Source organism: Felis catus, chromosome C2, assembly GCF_018350175.1.
Source record: "Felis catus isolate Fca126 chromosome C2, F.catus_Fca126_mat1.0, whole genome shotgun sequence".
In the NCBI taxonomy this organism is placed as follows: Eukaryota; Metazoa; Chordata; class Mammalia; order Carnivora; family Felidae; genus Felis; species Felis catus.
This window is the reverse complement of record NC_058376.1, coordinates 35,163,375-35,190,616: the sequence shown is the minus strand read 5'-3', so window position 1 is coordinate 35,190,616 and position 27,242 is coordinate 35,163,375. Positions and strand designations below refer to the sequence as shown.

At 37.1% G+C, this 27,242-nt stretch overlaps 2 long non-coding RNA genes across 5 annotated transcripts in view; one reads left to right on the top strand and one right to left on the bottom strand.

The window, feature by feature from the left end:
- The window catches only part of LOC102901980, a 52,355-nt gene that overhangs the window by 10,627 nt on the left and 14,486 nt on the right, over positions 1–27,242 (top strand). For 2 of the 4 annotated variants that reach the window (XR_006584939.1, XR_002735838.2), the window contains exons 3-4: positions 13,421–13,535; positions 14,400–14,461. This is a non-coding gene — a long non-coding RNA (uncharacterized LOC102901980). Of the gene's footprint in view, positions 1–13,420; positions 13,536–14,399; positions 15,071–27,242 lie in introns of those variants that run through there. The other 2 variants (XR_006584938.1, XR_006584937.1) reach the window with 1 other exon arrangement.
- On the bottom strand, positions 13,435–24,162 carry LOC123379904. The gene is made up of 2 exons (XR_006584940.1): positions 23,940–24,162; positions 13,435–13,761 (listed from the first exon to the last, which is right to left on the bottom strand). It is a non-coding gene; the product is annotated as an uncharacterized LOC123379904 (long non-coding RNA).

Sequence of the window (27,242 nt, the reverse complement as noted above, 5' to 3'; positions counted from 1 at the left end):
CTGGGCTGATGGCTCAGAGCCTGGAGCCTGTTTCCGATTCTGTGTGTCTCTCTCTCTCTCTGCCCCTCCCCCGTTCATGCTCTGTCTCTCTCTGTTCCAAAAATAAAATAAAACGTTGAAAAAAAATTAAAAAAAATAATTATTCACTAAATGGCTGTTAGGGACTGAATGTTTGTATCTTCCCCAAATTCATAGGCTGAAATCCTAATCTACAAGGTGATAGTATTTTGAGGTGAAGACTTTGGGAGGTAATTAGATCATGAGGGTGGAACCTTCATGAAGGGAATTAGTATCCTTATCAAAGACCTCCCTTACCCTTTCTGCCATATGAGGACAGACACAGTGAGAAGGCAGCCATCAATTAACTAGGAAACAGGTTCTCACCAGACACTAAATCAGTTGGTGCCTTGATCTTGGACTTCTTAGCCTCCAGAACTGTGAGAAGTAAATGTTTGTTATTTAAGACACCTAGTCTATAATATATTTGTTACGGCAGCTGAAATGGACTTAAACAATACATCATCACTAAAAATATCCAATTTTAAATCTTTTAGCAAACTGAAATTACTGAACAAAAGCTTGCAGGCAGAATGACATTAAAATTTATCCCTACAAAAACAAAGGAGGCACTGAACACATTAAATAATGAGAATACAAAAAATATATACAATTTAATTTCTGAAATTCTGGGGTGGGTGATGGGTATTGAGGAGGGCACCTGTTGGGATGAGCAGTGGGTGTTTTATGGAAACCAATTTGACAATACGTTTCTTTTTTTTTAATTTTTTTTTTCAACGTTTTTTATTTATTTTTGGGACAGAGCGAGACAGAGCATGAATGGGGGAGGGGCAGAGAGGGAGACACAGAATCGGAAACAGGCTCCAGGCTCTGAGCCATCAGCCCAGAGCCCGACGCGGGGCTCGAACCCATGGACCTTGAGATCGTGACCTGGCTGAAGTCGGACGCTTAACCGACTGCGCCACCCAGGCGCCCCTGACAATACATTTCATATTAAAAACATAAAAATAAAATTCTGTTTTGTGCTTCGGAATGTATCAATTCACAAAAGTGATTTTTTGATGGAGTTTCAATTTTTCATCTGAAAATTTATATGCTGGGGTGTCTGGTTGGCTCAGTCGGTTGAGCATCTGACTTCAGCTCAGGTCATGATCTCACAGTTCATGAGTTCAAGTCCTGCATCTAGCTCTGTGCTGACAGCTCAGAGCCTGGAGCCTGCTTCAGATTCTGTGTCTCCCTCTCTCTCTCTGCTCCCCCACTGCCATTCTCACTCTGTCTCTCTCTTTCTTTCAAAAATAAATATTTTTTAAAAAAAAATTCAAAATAAAAGAAAATTTATATGCTGAACCTAAGACGAATAAAATTGAAATTGACTAAGATATCATGTATGTGAATCTGATGAACATTCTTCAATTAAGCATAGGATCATTTAGAAAGAAATTACTTCTAGGTATGAAAATAGGGAATTTTCATTACATAATTAATAATAAGACAATTAAAAATGTATTTTCAGAAAAATGCCAACAATTTAGGATTACAAAATGAGATGAATTAAAGTATGAGTATGCACCAAGAATAATTATTCTGCTTATTTTTAATATACAGATAATCAGTATAAAGATTTTTAAAACTGGCTTTAATATAGCTAATATGGTTTTTTTTATTTTTTAGAAATATGTAATTTTTTGAAAAAAAATTTGAAGAATCGACCAATGTTATGAAGTCAATTGGTTGATCTGTAAATATTTCAAGACATGAATTTTAATTATAAATGTTATTATATTTTTGTACCAGCCTTCAATCTCAAAATTGCCTCAATTTGGATGAGCTATCAGAATTTTTTGCTTCTCTAGGACACCCTGACTTCTATTACCCTTCAGTCCAGGAAAATCGCCTTCTATTCCTTCATTAATCTCAAAAGCACTCCCCCGTTTGCTAGACTGTTCCCTCCCCTCCTCACAAACTCAGCCCCGTCAGCTACCATCCCCTAGCATTAGCTCTCCAGTCTGTTTTGAATTCAGAAAATGGTACAAAGAATTGTGGACTTTAGGCAGCTTCTGCTGTTTAGTTACCACAGAGACCATCTCTTGCACTGATGTAGAACAGGAGGAAGAAAATGTCCTACAGAGCTGATGTAAATAGCTAGAGCAATTGTTGTAGCAATTGTTACTTATCATAGCAATTGTTACTCATTGTAGAAAGGAGGTGCCAGGCCTTGTGGATTTGTGGTACGGTGATCAGGTTTGCCTTTGTTATAATGCAGAGGTACTCAAACTGATTGACAGTCAATCTTTACAGAAGGAATATATCTTGTCTGCATAAAATCATTACAAAATTTGTCAGCAGCATTCTGTTTATATTCCATTATAGCAGATCTTTTGCACTGTAATATTTGTGTATATGTCAGTCTCTCCCACTGGACTCTGAGCTGTTCACGAATTAGGATCTTATTTTAATAATCTTTGTATCCCCAGGGCCTAGTACAGTCTGGCCACAAAATAGGCACTCAGTGAGTAGTTGCTGAAGGAATCATGAATGCAATCATGTCTACAAATTCTCACATCACAAATACTACAGATGCTTGGAGAATATAATAAATTATTTGCATTATTATTACATGGCCTGTAGTAAGTCATCTGCCATGGGGAAATCTTTCTTTTGTCTTATTAGCATCAGTAAACAATGTTCACACAATTTACACCTATTTTGCAAGTGACCACACCCATACCTCCTAAGATTCAAACATTTCTTTAGTATTTCCCCTTTGTACTCAGTAACTCTCCAATCCAAACTGCAATGACATTTAAAGTATAAAAACAGAGTGAAAAGGAGAATATTTAACTTTCAAAGTTCCAAGATGCTTTAAAGATCAACCACCTAGTGCAATCCCCCCAATTAATAAACTAATCACTTCTTACCCAGAGAAACTTAATTCATCCAAGTTCACATGATGAGGCCTAGAGCGGGGGTGGGGTGAGGGGGTGGGCAAAGCCTTCTAAATCTAATTTTTCCATAATATCTGATGTTATAATTGAATTAGCAAAAAGGAAAGTAGAAAGAGAAAAAATAATGGAGAAAAAAAGCAAAGTAAAAGTACATAGGAAGGGAAGTTTACTTTATGCAGATTTACTCTTCAACATTTATGTGCAAAATTCCTTTTTCAACTATTTTATGGTAAATGAATCCTGGCAATTTGAAGGAATCCTGTTTGAGTTTAACTTCCCCAGAGAACAGACTTTGAGCATCAGAAATTTACATGTAGGGTATTTACTGGGGTGTGGCCTCAGAGTAGACTCTGGGAGCGTTTGAAGGGCTTGGAGCTGGACAGAGGGAGAATGAAGCTGTTACACAGTTGCAACAGATTCAGTGAATCCAACTGAGGGCTAGGAATTTATTTAGACGTCCTTTCAGAGCTCTTAGCAGTAGGCAAGGGGGCTAGCCTTTGTGCTCCCACATCAACCAATCAATGGACTCAGGCTGAGAGTCATTCATTTGTCTTCAGCAGCAGCTCTTCCTGGCAGCAGAAATGGTCCATCTCGCTGCTGAAAAGGAATCTGAGCAGTGCACCCACCCTACTGTCCACTACTGTCCACTCCTTGTGCTGCTCAGATCCACTTAATTCAGATGATAAATGTGCCCCACCTGGGTATAGTTACTCCAGGATTCAAGGTAATAGCCATAGCTTAAAGTGTAATGGGACACTCAGTAGAAGGATTCCCCTTTGGAAATCAGGGCCTCCAAATCTTCAGTCAAAAGGCATGGGCATGAGAGGATGGAAAACACAAATTCCCCAAGTGGGTTGTTGGGAATAATGTTATATGGGTCCACTCCTTCCCCTTTATTCTCAAATGCATGATTTCTTGTTGAATATACAATATCTTATAACTGTAATTGATTTAAATTTTTTGCTGCATTTTTGAGGATGGAATACCAATATTAGTCATCTCTAAAGCAATATTTAGTCATCCCTAAACTAGTGCCTCAGATAAATTTTCAAATGTCCATTCCATTGCTTAGTCCTACTGACAAAACTGAGTCATATAGCATATGATAAGACAAATGATCCAGTGGTCAGATGCCAACAGTCACATTCTGCCTGCTGTACAGTGGGTTGGTTGACCCAGAACAATATGAAGCAGAATTTTATGCTGGTGAAACAAATAATCCAGACTCTTGGGTAGTGGAGCTGGATGAGGCCCTGTCTGTAAGGCAACCCCAATATCTGCAGCATGTGTTAATATAAAATTAAGATGAGTTGCTGCCTGATAGTACTGGGGAGCCAGTGAAATCACTTTGCTACCAAATACCTTGTTGGCGTCCTGAGAGGAAGTGCCTTGTTAATGGCTCAGCATTGTTTTTTCTTGCTGGAAAGTTGCACACTCTGCAGCAGCAACTAGATCAGCCCATTCAGTTGAGCCTAGGCTTGATCAACATCCCTGCCACTCATGACTCTTCTATTTATGCTGCACCTTTGCCAAACTGGGGGACTGATGGCCAAATCTGGCTTGTGTCCACTGGCCAAGATATCCTCTAAACTTTTTTGTAGTGCTTCTTCTATGCTATGATGGCTCATCTATGGCAGGAATTATCATGTATTACAAGGTTTTTCTCTATACTTTATGCTTCCCCTAGGTCTGTTTATAATACCTCCTCCCCCCCAAAAAATAATTTTTCCCAATCCTCAATCTTTCTCTTTCCAAGCTCCTAATCAATCCTGATCCAGTCATCACTGACCATGAAGCCACATCTATTTCAACCCAAGCCACTTTTCTCCACATAGATGGATACTACTCAAACTTATACCAATTGGGAGGATTTCTCCTCACCTCTATCTTTCAAGCCCACCCTTACGTTGGTCTGTAGAACAGCACTTTGATTTTTAGCTAATATACAAAGCCAATCCATCTATGACTTAAGCTCAGCCTTCACCTCCTTCATGAGCTATTTAAAATGAATTCCCCATGCACCATTGGCACATGCTAAACGAGACAGTCCAATGCAACAGTAGATGATATGGAGTCGGAGCCACCTGTTTGTGTTGCTTATGTGTACCCTCTGGCTCTGCTCATGAATAATTCTGCAATGATAAATTGCCATTGGGCTTGATCAACCTTTGAGTAGATGAGTTTGGCAGAATCCAACTCTGCATGGTTACTTGATTTCCATTTACATTCTGTCTCTATCAAGACCCCTAGCATGCCACAACTGTTAATCTAATAGAAGACGATTTTCTGTTGCAGATGGCAAAGGCTTGCTTCAGAACACCAAAGGGTCTAAATTATAATTCTCCATTTGAGTCATGGTGATCCATGCTTACTACAGACACCTTCAATCTCATAGAGACTTCCATATTATCATTAAGCAAGGGGCCCATGTGGGAGGGCTACAATAGCCAGAAGCTCCTACAGAATGCTCCTGTTATGTGTTCAACTCAAAGGTGTTGGCCTTCTGTGTCATTTCATACCAGGACTTGTGTTTTCCTTCTTAGTGGCAAGATGAAAGATACAATAAATTGTTTTTCACTGTGGAAATGATCTGGTGTATATATTAGGTCACTGAATTGTTACAAACTACACCAATGTAACAAGTCTCTGAATCTTCATTGGGTTTATTTCTCACACTCTAGACTACACAGTCTTACCAGGGCCACCAGAATAAATACTTCTGCTTCTTCCAGTCTGCTTAATATAATGACTTTGAAATAGAGGACCAATGTGATATATGGATTTCCAAGATCACCAGTTCCCCTCAGGCTATATTTATGACACAGAGTAAGAAAACTATTATAGCCCTGAGAGAAGAATATAAATGTTTATTTTTGTTCATCACATATGAATGTTAACTTCCGATCTCCTTCCCATTAGAAATGAAGAATAATGCATTCATCAGAATACCGACTGTTTACCAAGTTTCTGAAGCTCTGTTATACAGAACCAAGACTAGAGTGAGTTGAAGAAAACATTTGCATCAGACACAAAATTTAAGGGAACATTAAAAATTCAATAATCAAGATAAATAATATTTCAATGCATTTTTAAAGAAATCATTATCAGTCAAAAAATCCATGATGAACAAAATATCAAAAATTTTAATAAAGAAAAAATATGCATTACTTATTTTTCCTTTTGCCTCGAGCTCTAATATGGCTTGTCATGATCCTGTTTCTGATTCTGCCTTTATTTAAAATATTGTTACATCTGGTAAAATGCCTCCGATTGGGGTTACTGTTTTTGTGGTACTTTGTGGTCATTCACTGTCACCTTCCAGGATCCATCTGATTTTTTGACCATCTTGACCAGCTTTAGGGACTTCTACTTGGTATTCTCCATTCCAGCAGTTCTGACTCAACAAAACAATGAAAGTAAATGTAGTCTTTGAATTTTAAGTATATATTTGAACACTAAAGAAATGTCTAGTAGTTGGGCTTATGTACTCAGTGTACCCAAGACTTCATTTATTACCTGGTCTCTCTATGTTCCATTCTAACAAGGGGATTGAGGGAATCCTGGTACCACTTCCAGCACTTGTGTATCAATACCAACTCAAACCCTATGCCCTACTGTTCTCTAAATGTCTTGTCATTCCCCTCTCCCTAGTGTATGGCTATCCAAGTAAATGGATATAGGTCCCTTTGAGTAAAGATTCTGAATCATTACAGCACAGTTCATTTGCTTTGGTTTTGCAAGTTCCTTCCTTCTGAGCAACTGGCCTTTCCTTCAGTCAGTGTAATGTGGAACTTAAAATCAGCCCATATTATTAAAATGAGCAAGAGATTATGACATGTTATGGAGAGAATAGCCTGTGACCTCCTGATCATTCATTCTTGAATTCCTTTGATTTTTATACATTGAGAAATATTCTTGTCAACTACTCCTTCGTGGTTTCCCTAAGACTACCATCTTCTATCAAACGTCTCTGTATTTCTATGTGACTCAGCCTCCCAGGCTGACATTCTGACCCTGCACCACTGCCATCTAACCTGTGTTATTTCAGGATTCTGTTTCTCATTTTATCAGGGATATTTCAGGTCTCCAGCGCCCAGTGGCCACTCTAACTCTTTCCAGTATTATGTACCAGCATCTTCTGTCATCATTTGGGTCTTCAGAGGACAGTCACCACTGATCTTCATAAAAATGGGGAGGCCACTCTCATCTTATCACTGTGCAAAACACTATGTCCTCCACATTCTTGTAAAACATAGGCAGCTAGTGAGTTTGAAGGCTTTATGCAATTTATCCACTCTAGGAAGCCAACCTCTTTGACTCTTTTTACCTTTTATTCTACCATTGCCATTTTAGTTATGGCATTTGTATCTCACTAAGTGAGAGCCGTAACTTTCTTTCAACCTCTAAGAGCCCACCTAGCTCTTTATGTTAGCAGTATCTTCTCTCATCCTTGCCAAAATTATGTGTATCATGGGGAAAGTGCTTGGAATAATCCAGCTCCTTTAAGATCCAATCCCACATATACATGATTCCTGCCAGTACTATTAAATTAGCTAACTTGAGTAAGTTAGCTAAATCCTGCAGTTCCTTTGGTTTGTCATCCCTTTTCTTCTTCAGCAAGCCCAGCACATATCTAGCTAGATTATATTGCCATTTACCACTAAGTTTTAGTCTTTGGTCGGGACTGGCGGTAGAGTAGATCCTGAGGGGGTGGGATGGGTATTTTCTTATAAGACAACCTTGGACTGTCTTCAAGCAAGGGAAAAGACGGAGTTTTAATATGGAAGAGTAGACTACTGTGAAGACTCAGCCAATACAAAGAATTTATGGGTGAAAATTTTCAAAGTGCATTGACCCAGATTTCCTCATCCTAAGATTTTGGGGAGAGGAGAACAGTGATATCATATGGATGACAAAATAGGTCATTCATTCCCGATATCAGTTCTCCTCATAAGAAGGCCAACTAGCAACTATCCATAGACAAGATACCATTGTAAAAATCCTGGAACCCAGGGGTGAGGCTGAAACATTCACCCTGGACCACAGACACCAAGAAGTACCACATTAGTAGGATAAAAGGAGAGTCTACACTTTGACAACATAATCTTTCCCCCAGGCAATAAGTGCCATATAAGAGGTTCTTCTTGGGCATATAGTTTCTCCAGTGGGGAAAAGAAAGACCAAGGTGGACATTCTGTTTCCCCAGCTTTGCAAGATGCTTCCTGGGAGCCCACTTGAGCCTCACATCTCATGATTCACTGGGGGGATCTGCCAGACTCAAGCACTAATGACAAGATACAGATAGAGATGCAGACAAGGCTTACAGCAACAAGCACTCAGATGTCATAGATGGGTCACATCACTACTTGCAGTGGCACCTGAGCAGAGATCTCAGCCAGCAGCTCTTCCTATCTTCAGAGCCAAGCCAATAACCCCAACTGGGCAAGGAAGCAAGTTCAAAGCATTGCCCACCTGCTGAGCATCGACTCCAGTCCTGCTCCACTGGGAAGCCTGGCCATAGACATCCAGCAGCCAAAAAGTATACCCTGTGTGCTTCCTGGACAGTGGAACAAGTCAGCAGCCCCACCCAACTGTTGAACATAGCCTCCAGTCCCATCTGACAAGAAATACTGGCCAGACAACCCAAGTAGGTGCAGATTTCATCCTACAGTTTGCTCAAGCAAGGCACAAAGCCAGCTGAGCATAGCTCTGGTTTTCAGGGCCAAGGTGCCAGAACAGTGACCTCAAACAGCCGGGATCGCAGTGTATGGTACCACTCAGGCACAGAGACTCACTGAAAGTTTCACTCAACAGCAGAGCCCAGCCTATGGCCATAATATATTGCTGATCATACCCTGAAGCCTCATCTAAGCAGAAAGCCCAGTCAGTGACCTCATCCATTCACAGAGCTTAGCCTGCATCCCCATCTAGTCAAAAAGCCTTGACAGTGGTCCCACTCAATCATGGAACAGTCTCTAGCTGCCATCTAACTGCAGGATATAGAAGAGGCTAAACAGAGAGCCAGGCTTCTCTGCAAGCTCACCTAACAGCAGAGCACAGCCAGCAGCCAACCTGATTATGAAGCACCTGATTATGAACCCAACCTGATTATTTGGTGGGTTGCTATCCCCACCAAACTTCAGGACACAGCTTGCAGCCCCCATCACAAAGCTCAACCTAAGTCCCTGTCTGACCACAAAGACCCTCCATGGAGTCCAGCCAATGGCATCTTCCAGTTAAGAGACACAGCCTGAGGTCCCACCTGACCAGGAGCAATTGCTGAGTCCAGCCCACAGCCCTGTCCAACCATGGAATGCAAGTGGCACTGCCTTGCCAGGCAACACAGCCTGTGACTCTACCCAAACAGACATGACTGCTGAGACCAATTAGTGGGACTACCTACAGAGCAGAGCCAGCAGTCTTATTCATCCTATGGCATCCCCCCCTCCAACCCCCCCATCACTCCACAGGCAGTGGCCTTGCCCAGCTAGAGACCCTCTTAGAAAACCCCACCTACCTGTGGATGCTACCAGATGAACTGTCCAGAACCCCAAGCAGATCTGACTGATAAAGGTCTTTCCCTGCCAAAGCAAACCTATAAAGTCTGGAAGAGAGGCCCACTTCCTCAAATGCACAAAAACCAGTGCAAGAATATAAGGATCATAAAGAATTAACAAACATGACATCAAGAAGAGAAACTAATACAGCTCTAATACTGACCCCAAAGAAATGGAGAACTATGAACCGTCTGACAAAGAATTCATAATATTCTTAAAATACCACAAACTACAAGAACAACACAGAGACAACTAAACAAAATAGAAAAACAATAAATGAACAAAATGATACATTAAAAAAATAGAAACTAACATTTAAAAAAATCTAGGACTGGAAAATACAATGGCTAAACTGAAGAATTCAATAGAGATATTCAATACCAGACTCAATAAGTAGAAGAATTAGTGAACTCAAGATAGATCATTTGAAATTATCCAGCCAGAGAAGCAAAAGAAAAGAAAAAATGAAAAGTAATGTAGAATGTCTATGGTACTAATGGGATACCATAAAAGGAAGCAAAATATACTCTATGGGAATCCTATAAGGAGAAGAGAAAGAAAAAAGGATAGAAAATCTATTTAAAGAAATAATGTCTAAAAATAGCCCTAGTTAGGGAGAGAATAGACACCCGGATTCATGAGGTACAAAAGACCCCATATAGTTTGAACCTGAAAAGTGCTACAAGACACATAAGTAAATTGTCAAAAGTCAAAGAGAAAAAATTTTGAAAGCAGCAAGAAAAAAAGTGATTCATCACTTACAAGGGAGCCTCCTTAAGATTATCGGAAGGTTTCTCAACAGAAATTTTGTAGGTCAAGAGAGCATGAGATAGTACCTTTATTGAAGGAATAAAATTGTCAAACAAAAATACTCCATCCAGCAAAACTATCCTTCAGAAAGGAGGGACAAAAAAAAGAATTTATCAAACTAACAAACAACAATAACAAAAAGCTGAGAGCTCACTACTTCTAAACTTGCTAACAGGTGTTCTTCAAGCTGAAATGGAAAGATGATCATTAACTTCCTAAAAATATATGAATGTGTGAAAGGTAAAAGTAAATATATAGTCAAAGTCAGGTTTTCTAGTATTGTATTGGTGGTACATAAATCACTTGCAACTCTAGTTTAGAAGTTAATAAACTTATTAAACTTATTAAAAACAGCTACAATAAAAAAGACCTAAATTATAACATCAATAACCTAAAATGTAAGCGCCAGAAACATAAAAGTATTGAGTTTCTATATTCTATTAAAGTTTAGTTGTTACCACAATAAAACAGGATGCTATAACTCTAAGATATTTTATGTTAAACCCAGGGTAAACAAAAAGGAAAAAATCTATAATAGGTACACAAAAGATTATAATAAAGGAGTCAAACCACATCACAACAAAAAGTCATCAAATCATAAACAAAGACAGGAAATTTTGCATAGAAGAATGTACCTCAACATAATAAAAGCCACATATAACAAGCCCGTAGATAACATCAGACTCAACTTTTTAACAACTTTTCCTCTAAGATCAAGAACAAGGCAAAGGTGTTCACCACCATCCCTTTTCAAAATAGTACTAGAAATCCTAGCTAGAGCAATTAGGCTAGAGAAAGAAATCAAAGACATCCAAATTACTTTTAAAAAGATTTAAATTGTCTGTATTTGCAGATGATATGATCTTACACATATTAAACCTTAAAAACTTCACACACACACACACACACACACACACACACACACCTGTTAGAATAAATGAATTCAGTAATGTGTCAGGATATAAAATCAACACAATAATAAGTTGTGTTTGTATACACTAACCAAGAACTATCTGATAAAGAAATAAACAATCCCAATTATTTTTTTTTACTTTTAAATTTTTTTTAATGTTTATATATTTTTGAGAGAGACAGAGAGACAGAGTGTGAATGGGGGAGGGGCAGAGAGAGGGAGACACAGAATCTGAAGTAGGCTCCAGGCTCTGAGCTGTCAGCACAGAGCCCAACGTGGGGCTCAAACCCACGAACCACAAATTCATGACCTGAGCCAAAGTCAGACACTTAACTGACTGAGCCAACCAGGCGCCCCAAAACAATCACACTTATAATTGCATCAAAAACAATAAAATACGTAGAGATTAATTTAACCTAGGAGGTGAAATCACTGTACACTGAAAACTGTAAGACATAAATGAAAGAAATTGAAGAATATACAAATAAATGAAAAGCTATTCTGTGTTCATATGTCAGAAGAGCTAATATTAATAAAATGTTCATACTGTTCAAAATGATGTACAAATTTAGTGCAATCCCTATCAAAATCCCAATGGCATTTTCCACAGAAATAGAAAAACAATCATAAAATTTGGTGGAACCACAAAAGAACTCAAATATCCAAAGCAATCCTGAGAAAGAAGAACAAAACTGGAGGCACCAAAATTCCTGATTTCAAATTATACTACAAAGCTATAACAATCAAAACATTATGATACTGGCATAAAAACAGTACACATACCAATACAAAGAATAGAGAACCCCAAAATAATCCCATGCATGTGTAGTCAATTAATTTCAGACAAGGAGACCAAGAATATACAATGGGGAAATGGCAGTCTCCTTATTAAATGGTATTGGAAAAAACTGAGCAACTACATGCAAAAGGATGAAACTGGACCAATATTTTAGACCATACACAAAATTAACTCATAATGTATTAAGGACTATAATGTAGTACCTGAGATAAAAACTCCTAGAAGAAAATTTGGGAATAAGGTTGTTGACATTGATATGGGCAATGATTTTTTGGATATGACACCAAAATCACAAGCAACAAAAACTTGTGGTACTACATCAAACTAAAAAGCTTCTGTACAGAAAAAAAAATCAATAAATTGAAAAGGCAACCTATGGAATAGAATAATGATAAATTATATATCCCAAAACAGGTAAATATCAAATATATATAAGGAGATACACACATACATCACTTCTGGGTATGTATCAGAATAAAACAAAATCACTCTGTGGAATAGATATCTGCACCCACATGTTCATTATAGGATTATTTCCATTATCCAAAACTAGATACAACCTAAGTATCTGTTGATGGATGAATGGGTAACAAAAATGTGGTATATTTATATGTGGAATATTACTCAGCCATAAGACAAAGGAAATCCTGCTGTTTGCATCTTTATGGCTGAGGCTTAAGGGTATTATGGTAAGTGAAATAAACCAGAGAATGATAAATACTGTATAATCTCATTTGTAGAATCCTTTTAAAAAATCATAAAAACAGAGAGAAATTGGTGCTTGCCTGGGGTAGGAGGGTAGGGGCAATGGGAAGATGTTGGCCCAAGGGTACTAACTTCTTGCTCTAAGAGGAACAAGTTCAGAGGTTCTAATATACAACACAATGACTACAGTTAACAATAATGTATACTGGAAGTTGCTAAGAAGTTAATCTTAAAAGTCATCACCACATACACACACACACACACACACACACACACACAAGTATGTGAGGTGATGGATGCATTAACTAACCTCACTGTGGTAATCATTTTGCAATACATAAGTGCATCAAATCATCATGTGCACCTTAAACTTACACAACATTATATGTAATTCTAGCTCAATAAAGCTGGGAGAGGGGAGGAGAAGGGTCCCACTCTTTCCCAATCAGGACCCTAACCTTGGCATAGATTATTTGCTGAGGCTGATAATTCAGTCTTGTCTAGAGCTCCACAATCCTTATAATTGAGTCTGACCCTCTGTTTTGTTTTGTTTGTTTTATTTAGCTGTAGGAGATGAGAGTTTTTTCATATTCTACCGAAAAAGACCCTCTGGTTTTCATGTTTCACTTTAAATTGGTGATTAACAACCTAAGCCTTTGTTTGTCTTTCCCAGTAAATGGATGGAACTCAGAAGGAGACATCAAATTTTATTGTCCTATATTTACAACTTGTGTCAAGTCTCTCAATCATTGGAATTGTTCTGCCCATCAGCACATTCCCTTCTACTGGTATGTTGTCTCAGTTCACCGTTGATGAAAACTTTTTAATAATTGTGCCACTATAGTATACCAGGAAATATCTGTACTCCGTTCACCATCCATAATGAAGTACACATTGCCATCTGACTGGCAGGTGACCAAACTTCAATGTCTCTTTCAGAATTGGTTTCCTTGAACTACCCCAATTCTAGTACCAACTCTCTTAGGTCAGTCTTCATTTATGGGGAAGCAGAATCTGGAACAAGGATTTGAACACAAAAAGGTTAATTTGATTTGGATCAACACCTGTAGAGTAATGAGGAAAGCAGGAATGGACAGAGGAACAAGCCGAGCTGCAATGCTTTTATAACAAAAACTCAGTCAATTCCATGGAGACTTCTGAAGTTGCAGGGGTTCATAGTTGTCCCCCCAAACACAAAGGGGCACACATTTTATTCCCAACATGAATCCGTCAATATATATAAGCTACCCAAGGGAAAAGAACATACATGGGTGACACAACTCTCTTTGGCTGAGAGCAATTCCTAAGGGTGGAATTAACTGTCAATAGCCTGCAGGTAACTCTTGTGACAGTAGGGAAATTGATCCCTAAAGGGGGATCTGGGTGACACACCATAGCATTCTCTATAAATAACTTGGTGGAAACTTTTTATTAAAGTGATAATATCCTAATTTATTATATCTATATATCTGTCTCCAAGTGAATTTGTTTGAAAGATAATACATCCATCCTAAACTACTTTTCAAAAAAAAATGTAAAATCTGACCAAAAGGAAATTACTTTTAATTTACAATATAACCCCTCAAAGCTATAGAAAAAAGCCTTCTGTCCTATAATAATGTGTTTTTTTTTAATGTCTTTATGTTTCTTAGAAGTGAAGAACCAAAGAACAGAGCTCTACCTATGAAGACAGTTTGAGTTCTGCAAGAAATGTGTATGATTCTCAGGGGTTTTTGTTGTTGTTGTTGTTGTTGTTGTTGTTAATTAGTATTTTTTCACTCATATTCTCAAACATAAGCATTTAAAATTAGAAAATCCCACTCTACTCATTACTGGAACTTAAAATATAACTGTATGGAGCATAACAAAGTTTTAAATAGAATAATAGATTGATTTTCTTTCTAAACATCTCCTTTTTCTATGAAAAGTGTTTTCTAGGATTAATTGCTATAGCTTTTAGGCCTTTTGAGAGGACTCTATGGGCTAAGAAAAGCTAAATAGGAAGGTGGGAAAAAGGGAAGTAGAGATTTCTCATTTAGAAACTTAAGGTTTCTGAATTCTAAGTTAAATATGTGGGTATATATGGGTTCAGGATCCATACCCTGCAATAGCATTTACACCATCCTAAAAAGATTCCCACATGACCCCCTTATCTTAATGAATTTATATAAATTACCTGAATATATCCTTATGATTTACTATCCTCTCAAGAGTCCAAAGGCTATAATAGAGTTTGCCTTTGACAGTGATTGTACTTGAAAGATTTAGGTAGAGCTTCCCATTAAAAAAAAAAAAAAGGATCCATCCAATCCTAGTCCTCAAATCCATTACAAATGGTCAGACAAAAAGAGACACAATACAATCCTCTCTAATTTTTTTTAATTTAATTTATTTATTTTGAGAGACTGGCAGGGGGAAGGGCAGAGAGAGAGAGAGACAGAGAGAGAGAAAATCCAAGCAGGCTCCACACTGTCAGTGCAGAGCCCAAGGTGGGGCTCAGACTCACAAACTGTGAGATCACTGTCTCAGCTGAAATCAAGAGTCGGTCACTTAACCAACTGAGCCACCCAGGCATCCCTATCCTGTCTAAATTTTTAATATCCATTCTACTTAATACACCTTATCCCCATCCAAACTTCTTCCTCCTCGTCTATATTTTTAATAATTAATATTTAAATTTAAAAATAATTTTTATTTGAAAACAAAAGCTCCCCTATATATTAATAAATGCTAAATGATAATGGGGGGAAAAGAGTATACAAGAAACCATGCACAAACCTAAAGAAGGCAGAGCCCTCTGCTTTATTTTCCCCAGTAAGATTCTGTGTAAAAGAACTCACACAGATCCTTTATATGGAGATATATATAGATATGTAGATAGATATATAGATTTGGATATATATATAGATATAGATTTGGATATAGATATAGATGATAGGTATAAAGATATAGATATAGTATAGATGATATAGATATATAGATAGAGATATAGAGATATAGATATAACCATCCCTCAATAGAAGAGCAGCTAGGTGAAGATGATCTCTGCCCTTAAAAGTGCAAAACTAATCTAAACTCATTTCTGTCCTGAGAAGCTCACCAACACCCTTCAAATTCTGAGACCTCCCTGTCTCAGGCCCCCATCCTTGGCAGTAATGAAGAAGCAAGTGACCCAATTCCCTTGAGGCAGAGTATCACGATCAGTTGACCAGACCACTCCACCCCAACTCAGGCAGAACACTAAGCCAAACTCGCTAAGGTTTGATTGTGGTCGAGAATTCAAGTCAAGAGTACTTTTGAAGAGTAGGGATTCATTATTTGCTTCCTTCCTCAAAATACGTATTTTCTCTGAGCATGCTTTCTTCCCGCAGAGGCTGGGTGGCAGGAGGACCTTCGCCCATTGCAATGATCCATGGGCATAGCTCTAACCCCACTCTTAGTTCTAATTTTCCTTCATGCTGCATCTCATTGCCAGATAAGTAATATTCAGCATATTGCATTAGGAAAGGTCTAAGCATTAGAAAAAGCCTAACTCAATTAAATTATGGCCTGTTCAGCAATTGTATATAGGGAAAGAATATTTTAGCTTTTGTTTTGAAACCACAGACAGAGGAAAAAGTTTGGATGAGGTTGGGAACAGAATAGGTAGAATTGAGAATGTTATCAATCATCAATTAATAACAAAGACCCTGATAAGGACCAATTTTAGGATAATTGTTCTTCTGCCAAGAGCTTTATAAAACTTAGTCCCAGTTAGCTAATCTCCTTTGATAGTGTCTGCAGGAACATTGTATTGGTTGTCTAAGTCGCATTAACAAAGTATATCAGGTCTGCCAAGTTTTGCATAACAACAATCAGTTAGATAGAAGCCCATGACTTCCCAAGGTCACACATAATGCTCAAGGTGGTGGGGGGTTCCTCTTGAACACCCATCTGTTAAAGAAGAGAGTTCCCTGCATCGAAGGGAATAATTACAATGAAAAAGTTCAAGACCTTTGAGATAAGCTAGTGCTTAGTGGGATGCACATTATGTGAAGAAGCAGGTTCTCTGGACAGACTTCTATGGAACAAGAACACTATAAAACAAAAATAAGAGTACCCATAACTATCACAGTCAGTGGTATATTGGTAAACCACTCTACTTTATGAATGAGTGCTATTCATATAGGAAGTTGCTATAGACTGAATGTTTGTATCCCCTCACATCAAATTCATATGTGCAACCTAATCCCCAATGTGATATTTGGAGATGGTGCCTTTGGTGGGTAATTAGATCATAATCTAATGTGGATCCCTCATGAATATAATTAGTGTCCTTATAAAAGAGACCACAGAGATTTTCTTTACCCTTTCAGCCTTATAAGGATACAGCAAGAAGATGGTTATCTATAAATCAGGAAGCAAGCTCTCACCAGACACTGATCATGTACCTTGATCTTCAACTCCCCAGCCTCCAGAATTGTGAGAGGAAAAAAAAATGTTTATTGTTTAAGTCACCTAGTCTATAGTATTTTTGTTCCAGAGGTCCAAACAGACCTAGACAGTGGGAATCCTAATTTGTAGCATTTGCCACTATCCATAGATTATTTATATCATGGCCAATGATGTAAGTGATGTAAATACATGAAAAAATTCTGAATATTAACACTTGGTTCCTGAGAGCCAATGCCAGCCAGCTCTGCCATGTCACTATATAGCATTAATGACAATAAAAGAGGCAAGAAACAGAGACAATTACATTGGCTAAGGATATTGCCCCTTTTCTAAAGCAGCAACAACACTAACAAAAAATCAGAGGAGTGCTACTTCAAGGTATATTGGAGATAAAATGAGAAAGGCAATATAATTGGATCAAAGATGATGTGAGGTGAGGGAGGTAAGGGTAAAAGATGTGCCTTAAAAATTATAATAAGGCCCAATTATCAAAAGTTTTAAATCTCATGATTAAAAGTTTGGGATTTTTCTATAATAATTGATGAGAAGCTTCTTAAAATTATCTGATCTAATAGCTGTGAATGTATAGCTTTATGCAGCAATAGTTCTGGAAGAGATAAAAAGTGACTGAAATAGAATAACTGATGGGAATGTAAAATTTAGAGTTACTATTTGCAAAGGACAAAAAATATCATAAATTGGCTTGTTGAAAAAAAGTAGAATTTATTGCCTCAAGAAAAAAAAAATCAAACAGCTGCTTGATTCAGAGGTTCAAAAGATGTAACCTGGACACAATTTCTCTTCATATCTCTATGCATGTCAATGTTCACTTGATTCTCAACTTCCATAGGATTACAAGACATCAACAATAGGTCCAGGCATACACCATCTCAGATTCATGATCTATAGATGGTTGAATAAAACATGTAAATATTTTTTAAGAAAACTGACAAGCCTGTTCCAATATTTATACAGAAAGGAAAAGGATTTAGCAAAAAAAAAACATGTTGAAAAGAACAGAGTTGAATAACTTAACTACAATAATACTAATCAAGAAAGTGTGATAGAGGATAAAGGATAGACCTGGAGATCTGTGGGATACAATAGAAAGTCTAGAGCTAGATCTACATTAATATGGTCAATTTCCCAAAGTAATTCAATGGAGGAGAGAATAGTCTTTTTAACAAGTGGAGCTGGAATAACTGAATCTATATGGAAAAAAATGAATCTAAAATTTTACCTCACAATACATACTAAAATTACCTCAAAAAATCTTATTCTAAATGTAAAAACTAAAACAATATAATGTCCAAAGGAACAAGAGAAAAAATGTCTATGACATTAGATTAGGCCATGATTTTCTAAGTAGGACAGAAGGAACATAAACCATAAAAAGAAATGACAAATTGGGTTTCATCAAATTTTTTTAAAAAATGCTCTTTGAGGGGCGCCTGGGTGGCTCAGTTGGTTAAGTGTCCAACTTCAGCTCAGGTCATGATCTCATGGTCCATGGGTTCGAGCCCTGCATTGGGCTCTGTGCTGACAGCTCAGAGCCTGGAGCCTGCTTCGGATTCTGTGTGTGTCTCTCTCTGCTCCTCCCTTGCTCACACTCTGTCTCTCTCTTTCTCTCAAAAATAAATTAACATTAAATTTTTTTTTTAAAAAATGCTCTTTGAAAGGTGCAGTTACAAAAACAAAACACAGCCTGGGAGAAATGTTTGCAAAACATACTTGGAAAGAGATGTGTATCCAGAATACATTAAGAACTCCTATGATTCAACAATAAGACAAATAACCCAATTAATAAGTGGCAAAAAGTTTGAAAAGATATTTTACTAAAAAAAAATACCCAAGTAGATAACAAACACATGAAAGATGTTTCACATTATTAACCCTCCAGGAAATACAAAGAAAAGCCATAATAAGATATCTTTATATATCCATACGAATGTCTAAAATTAAAAAGACTAACATTACCAAGTGCTGGGGAGGAGGTGAAGCAACTAAAACTCTCATTGTAGGTGAAATCAAAATAGTACTGCCACTCCTGAAATGATTTCCAGCATCTTATAATTTAAATATATGTTTATCATACAGTCTAGCAATCACACCTCTAATTACTTGCCCAAGAGAAAGAACATATATTCTCACAGAGACTTGTATACCAATGTTTATAACAGAATTATTCATAGAAATAAAACATGAGAAGCACTCAAAGTCAACAACTGTAATAAATTGTGATATATCTGTGCTGTAAACTACTACTCTGAAATAGAACTATTGATACATAAGGGGCACCTGGGTGGCTCAGACTGTTGAACATCCCACTCTTGATTTTGGCTCAGGTCATCACGATTCCAGGGTTATGGAATCAAGCCCCACATGGGCTCTGCACTGAGCATGGAGTCTGCTTATGATTCATTCTCTCCCTCTCTGTCTCTCTGTCTCTCTGTCTCTCTCTCTCTCTCTGCCCCCCTCCTCTGCTCATGCACTCTCTCTTAAAATATATATACATACATATATACAGATAGATAGATGCAACATATAGATATAGATACATGCAACAACATGGGTACATCTAAATTGCATTATGGTAAGTGAAAAAGTTAAATACAACAGACTACATGCTTTAATATTCTTCTTGTGTCTAATTATGGTAGGGTGAAACTGAAGTGAAAGAAAGCAGATTAGTAGTTAACCTGAGGTCAGAGGTCAGGGGAGGATGAAGGAACATTTGAGGATGAAGAAAATGCTCCCTATCCTGAATTTAAAAGTGGAAATTTTCTTGGAGCGCCTGGGTGGCTCAGTCGGTTGAGCGTCTGACTTCGGCTCAGGTCACGATCTCGCGGTCCATGAGTTCGAGCCCCGCGTCGGCTCTGGGCTGATGGCTCAGAGCCTGGAGCCTGTTTCGATTCTGTGTCTCTCTCTCTCTCTGCCCCTCCCCCGTTCATGCTCTGTCTCTCTCTGTCTCAAAAATAAATAAAAACGTTAAAAAAAATAAAAAAAATAAGTGAATTGCGCTTATCTTATAAAAAAAATAAATAAAAGTGGAAATTTTCTTGTACTTATATTTTACCTCAATTTATTTGAGGAAAGATTATTCCCAAGCCTCTCCTTTTTCTTTCCCTTCTCCTCCTCCTTCCCAAAAGTTTAGTCCTAGAAAACTAAAATGTGGTACTGAGCTTGAAATGATAGTTCAGTGTACATGCATATTTTTTTAAGTTTATTTATTTATTTTCAGAGAGAGAAAGAGTGTGGGCAAGCAGGGAAGGAGCAGAGCGGGAGAGAAAGAATCCCAAGCAGGCTCCACCCTATCAGTCCAGAGCCCAACATGGGCCTCTATCCCACAACCTGGAAGATTATGACCTGAGGCGAAATCGAGAGTCAGATGTTCAACCAACTGAGCCACCCAGGTGTCCCAACACATAGTTTTTGATAGGTGTGTGTGTGTGTATGTGTTCCCTATCTTGGTTCACTGAGAAATTCCAAAAGTAATTTTACCCCAACAGGAATAAACACACTTAACATTCAGATATTGGCTTCTAATTCTCATTCTCTAATAAAATGAGCCAGTGCCCCTTGAAGAAATGTCTGATACAAGAGCACAGCTAGAAAACACAAAGGTACTCAAAGCATAATGAGGTCATGAAAACACTGAAACTAATGTAAAGGGACTTCCATTGTATAGAGACAATGTGAGCTTCAAAATAAATAATGATAGTAACAGATTAAAACCCATTAAATAAAATAGTAATTAACTTTACCATTATATCCCTACTGATATAAAGACATTAAAAAATTGAAAGTTTGAGAAATGGCATATTTATATAGTCCCCAAATACCTCCACATAGAATACTTATTAATAGCAAAACAAAAAGGAGTAGCTCTAAAGTAGAGAATTCTAGCAGATACCACTTTGATCATAGTGAATATTACCAGCAATATGACTAGTTAACAAATGTTCTTACCTGATAGGATGCAAAATAAAAATAACATCATAAGGATTTATAGACTAAGCCAAAGTGAGAAATACATTTCAAAATAACACTCAGTCTTCAAAATTGTCAAGGACATGAAAATTAAGGAAAGACTGAGGAACTGTTCCAGACAAAAAGAAACTAAAGAAACATAACAACTAAATGCAATGCATGATTCAAGATTTATTATTTCGCTCTAAGGGGTGTTATTGGGTAGGTCAATTGATAAAAGTTAAGCTGGATCTAAAGATTAGAAAGTGGTCCCTTAAAGATGTACACATCTAATCCCCAGAACCCATGACTATGGTACTATGCATGGCAAAAGGAACTTTGCAGATGTGATTAAGTTAAGGATATTAAGATGAGAGATTACCTTGGATTATTCAAGTGGGTCCAATGTAATCCTTATCATTGAAAAAGGGACACAGGTGAGTCAGAGTCAAGGAAAGATTAAAAGATGCTATGTTGCTGGCTTTAAAGATGGAGGGAGGGAACCATGAGTCAAGGAATGTAGGTCGACTCCACAAGCCAGAAAAATCAAGGAAACAGATTCTCTTCTAGAGCCTCCAGAAGAAATGCTGCCTTACCAATACTTTCATTTTAGCTGAGTAAGACACATTTGGCTTTCTGGTCTCCAGAACTCTTATGTAATAAATGTGTGAAATTCATCCAGGAACAACAGCAAACTAATATGAGTGGTATTAATGCATTGATTAATTTCTTGATCTTGATAGTCATTTTGATTCTATGAAGGAGAATGTTGTTTTTATGAATTACTTATTATAGATTTAGAGAATAATGGAGAATTGTCAACAACTTAATCTCAAATGGTTCAGAGGAAAAAAAAAATATTTGAACTTCACTTCAAACTTTTCTGTAAGTTTGGGATAAATTTGGCCTAGATTCTCATATATACCTAACTAAATTAAGTTATTGTGGACAAGGGATGGAATCTCAGATTAATCCTAAAATTAATAGCCATGAATAGAGAAGTGTTGCCTTAATTCTACAAAAAGTACTTAATATCTAAAGTACATTTGGAAAAAAAGAAAAAAAAAGGAAGGTAGACACAGAAACTGTAAACAAAAATTGAACAAGGAGTTAGAACTAAGAAAAATAGTTAGAATAGCTTTTCACAAGGAGATTCAGTTGAACTTATGAAAAAATGAGAAAGGAGAATTCAATCATAATTACATGGTTTCAAGCTGGGATAGTTTATTTTTTATGCCATTCATTGAAATATGGACTTCAGAAGAAAAAGCAAATAAATACAAATAGATGATAAATTCACATTTTGGCATGTTGAGTTTTGAGATGCTAGAGATTCACTTGGAATTGCCAATCAGGCAATTAGTGATATTAGCCTAAATATAAGAATAATATGGAAAAGCTGAAATGCATATTAGATATTAGTTGATAGAGAATAGGTGAGAAAGCTAGGAACAGATAAATGTAAAAGTAAACTAAAAAAAAATTGAAAATTGGAAAGAATGACCATTAGATAGACATATATGAGAAGCCACTGAATAGAAGACAGAGAGGTAGACATGAGGATAGGAAACAAACTGGCACCAATTACAGTAAAGCAAAAACTTAAACAGGATAAAAAATGAAGATCATTAATTCTTACAAACTAGGAAACACTGATGATTTTTATGAGAAAGATTTTAGTGATGTGCTTGAATGTGAAAGGGTAGAATTAAAGGGTTAGTATGTATTGAGGAAATAAAACCATCAAATACAAAAAATATATATATTTAATTATTTTGGATATGAAAGGAAAGACAAAAGATGAAGGAATATCTAAAGGTATAAGAAGTGTCCATGAGGGGCGCCTGGGTGGCTCAGTTAGTTGGGCGTCTGACTTCAGCTCAGGTCATGATCCCACAGTCTGTGAGTTCGAGCCTGTTGTGGGGCTCTGTGCTGACAGCTCAGAGCCTGGAGCCTTCTTTAGATTCTGTGTCTCCCTCTCTCTCAGTCCCTCCCCTGCTCATGCTCTGTTTCTCTCTGTCTCAAAAATAAATAAAAACATTTAAAAATTTAAAAAAAAAAGAAGTGTCAATGATAGCATTTTTTTTTGTTTTGCATTTCAGATAAGAGAATCTTATTTTAAAGGACATAGCCAATATAGAGAAAAGCACAAGAGAGAAAGATTGATAAAATCAGATCGCAGAAAACTGAGGAGACAGAGGATAAAGCCTGTAAAAGGCAAGGAAGGCTAAAAAGATAACAGAGGAAGGAAATACTGTGAAAAAATGAGGCAAATTCTAAGTCGAATAAGTAAGGACTATTAGTGATGTCCAGCAATATTCAAAGTTCTTTTTCAGAACAGGTTCCTGCCTCTAGAGTTAGACATAGTCATGATTTCCTTGAACAAATCAAAAACAAAGCCGTAAGAGCTGTTTTGTAATTAAAGGTCTTTCTTTTTCTGTGATGTCTGCATAAACATGGTAGTGCAGATGATGGCTGCGATATCAGAGAGCTGCGGGAATAAGGAAGGCGCGAGTGGAGCCACTAAGTGTCCGTAGTACACACTGTGGGACTAAGAAACAAGCCTTGTTTAGGGCACTGAGATTTGGGAACTACTTGCTACTACAGCCATCTCGACTGATACGAATTGTGAATGCAGCTAAGAATAGGCAGAGATGTAGAAGAGTATCAGTAAGAATATTATTTGGATGCCTTTGATTGTCTTAGTAGAGAAGTATAGGCCTCGGTCAGTAGAAAATCCTTGATTAATAGGAGAATTGAAGACTTTTATCTATTTATTGGCTACTTACTCTCTTTTTCAAAGTATCTCTGCAAATATTTTCCATATTTTTATTGTTTCATGTAATTCTTGATCAGCTTCACCTGGTTTTAATTTTCTTAGACGTTTAAAATGAACCATACTTTCGGGGCGCGTGGGTGGCTCAGTCGGTTAAGCGTCCGACTTCCGCTCAGGTCATGATCTCGCAGTCCGTAAGTTCCAGCCCCCAGTCGGGCTCTGTGCTGACAGCTCAGAGCCTGGAGCCTGTTTCAGATTCTGTGTCTCCCTCTCTCTCTGGCCCTCCCCCATTCATGCTCTGTCTCTCTCTGTCTCAAAAATAAAATAAACATTAAAAAAAATTAAAAAAAAAAATAAAGTTAACCATACTTTCACTTGTTCATATTCCCATTTTCTGTTTGCTATTTTATTTATATTTCATTTATTTCTGCTCCAAAATTATTTCCTTTTATTTTGCATTCTCTAATATGGAATATATTATTAAGTTATTGATTTTTAGCTTTTATGATTTTCTAATTTATGCATCTAAATTAAAGCTATACATTCTTTCCAATGAAGCCTTAGTTACATGCCACAGTTTTAATTTTTAGTATTTCCATTATCATTTAGTTCAAATGTTTCTCTAATTTTATTGTTATTTATCAATATCTTATTTAGAAGTGCACTCTTAATTTATAATCATATGACAAATTTGTGGTTACATTTCATTGTACATTTCCAGCTTAACTGCACTACAGTTGGAAAACATACTCTGTAGGATTTCAATCCTTTAACGATGATCTTTTTTAACTTTATCTTAATATTTTTGTACGTCTTTGGTTTTCAGTAGTTTGTTCTAATATGACTATGGTTGATTGGTTATTTTAAACTACATGCTAGCTATTATATGTGACAATGTTATAGAAATCATTTGAGTCCTGGAATGATGGTGTATTTCTCCAAAGAGAATTTATATTTAAGCTGAATTTAATTTTCTACCAGGAAAATTGCTATAGTGTACCCATCAAAGCTCAGAGTATGGAGCATTTATGAAGGTCCTTTTCCCTGGTGCACCTTGGATTTTCATTTTTGTCTCCCTATCCCCACAAATCTGTCAAAAACAAGTTTCAAAATATTGAAATTTCTTTCAATTGAAATTCCTTGCTGGAATTATCAGGTAACAAGGAAAAGAGCAAATCCAAAGGTCAATGTAATCACTCTGTACTTCCTTCTTTCCCTGGAAGTTAGCTCTGTAATTCTCCACTGCTTTGTAGGATCTTTATGTGCCAGGTGAACAATGGTTACAATATTTTATAGCTCCTCTAATCAAAACATGGAATCTCAAATTCTATGTCCCCACCTCTTAAATCTTGTCTGGCTTTTTGGCTTGCTTAGGCTAATTGAAGGGCACTGGAGAAATGGCACTGTATGAGTTCAAAGCCCAAGACTCAGTTGTTTCTTGCAACTTACACTCTTGCTGTTTGTGGGAGCCTTACAGTGAACATACAAGCAAGCTCAGACTATTCTGCTGAAGAATGAAAAACTATGGAAAGACACTTCAGTCATCTAGCCATTCCAGATGAAGTAAATAAGCCAAGAAGCTTCATGTAACACATTACCTGAAAGATAGGAGTGTCACCATTATCAGCTAAACCTGGGTCAATCCAAAATGACACTCAATATTCCAAACTCACAGATTTGTGAATTAAATAAATTGTAGCTGGGTGCCTGGGTGGCTCAGTCGGGTCATGATTTCATGGTTCATGGGTTCAAGCCCCACTTCAGGCTCTTGCTAACAGCTCAGAGCCTGGAGCCTGCTTTGGATTCTTTGTCTCCCCCCCGCCCCCACCCCCACCATCTCTCTCTCTCTGCCCCTCCCCCACTTGCACCCTCTCTCTCTTTCTCTCTCAAAAATAAATAAACATTAAAAAATTTTTAAATAAATTGTAGCTGCTTTAAGCTATTAAATCTGGGGTTCATTTGCTATACAACAAAATGTAAATAGTATATCTACAAATAAGCTGGTTTCATAAATATATTGTCCAATTTTTAACGGATCCCAGTGGCAAATTGGTCCTAGTTTCCTAGTTCTCTATCACCAGAAAAGGAAATCACTGAAAAACATTACCATTTTAAAACTTTAAACTTTCAACTTTAAAATATCTTTTTTTTTTTTCTTTTTAAAATTTTTTTCAACTTTTTTTATTTATTTTTGGGACAGAGAGAGACAGAGCATGAACGGGGGAGGGGCAGAGAGAGAGGGAGACACAGAATCGGAAACAGGCTCCAGGCTCTGAGCCATCAGCCCAGAGCCTGATGCGGGGCTCGAACTCACAGACCGCGAGATCGTGACCTGGCTGAAGTCGGACGCTTAACCGACTGCGCCACCCAGGTGCCCCTAAAATATCTTTTGATTGGAAAGTTTTTTTGAGGTTAAAAAATAAAGTTAGAATAACTACATGCAGCACATTACAGCTCACAACAAAGTGTAATAATCTCTAAAATTCTTTTTTTTTTTTATTTTGTTCCTCATGTTTTTAATTTTTTTTTTAAGTTTGTTTGTTTGTTCGTTTGTTTTGAGAGACAGAGAGGGAGAGTTGGGTAGGGGCAGAGAGAGAGGGAGACAGAGAGTCCCAAGCAGGTTCCTCTCTGTCAGTGCAGAACCCAATGCGGGGCTCAAACCATGAAGCGTGAGATCATGACCTGAGCCAAAACCAGGTTGCTTACCTGACTAAGCCACCTAGGTGCCCCTAATGTCCATAATTCTTAAACTTGAATGTTCATTTCAAATTTTCCCAATCATTAAATAAAAATGTCTTGTATACATATCATACATAAGCACAATAACAAAGTACTAATTGTGTGATTTCTTTTTGAGTTTCAAGGTTGCCACAGTATTGAAAAGTAATTTGTTTTTACTTTATAAAGTTTAGGAAGAGGAAAAAAATTATACAATAAAATAGGTAACATCAAAACCCACAATGGTTACATTATACAACAAACAACCTAATGATCCATAGATCACTCAGCCTTAGGAAAAATAAATGATAGAAACACAAAAAGAGAATTTGTAAAGCTAAACAACTTTGATAGTATATTGTTAGAAGTAGGTTAGACAGAAAACAGATAATTATTGAGTTTGAGGACAGTCACAAAAAATGGTACAATAGCACAAAATCAATCATAATAAACTGAAAAAAATAGTTTTTAAATAAAAAAACTAGTGAAAAATTTTCTTCACTTTTTCACAGGGGAATGCAATGATAAATGTCCGGAAAAACAATAACAAAGGCTTTGTTATTTTGAACGGAGAAAAAAACCTCCTGAAAAAGGATAC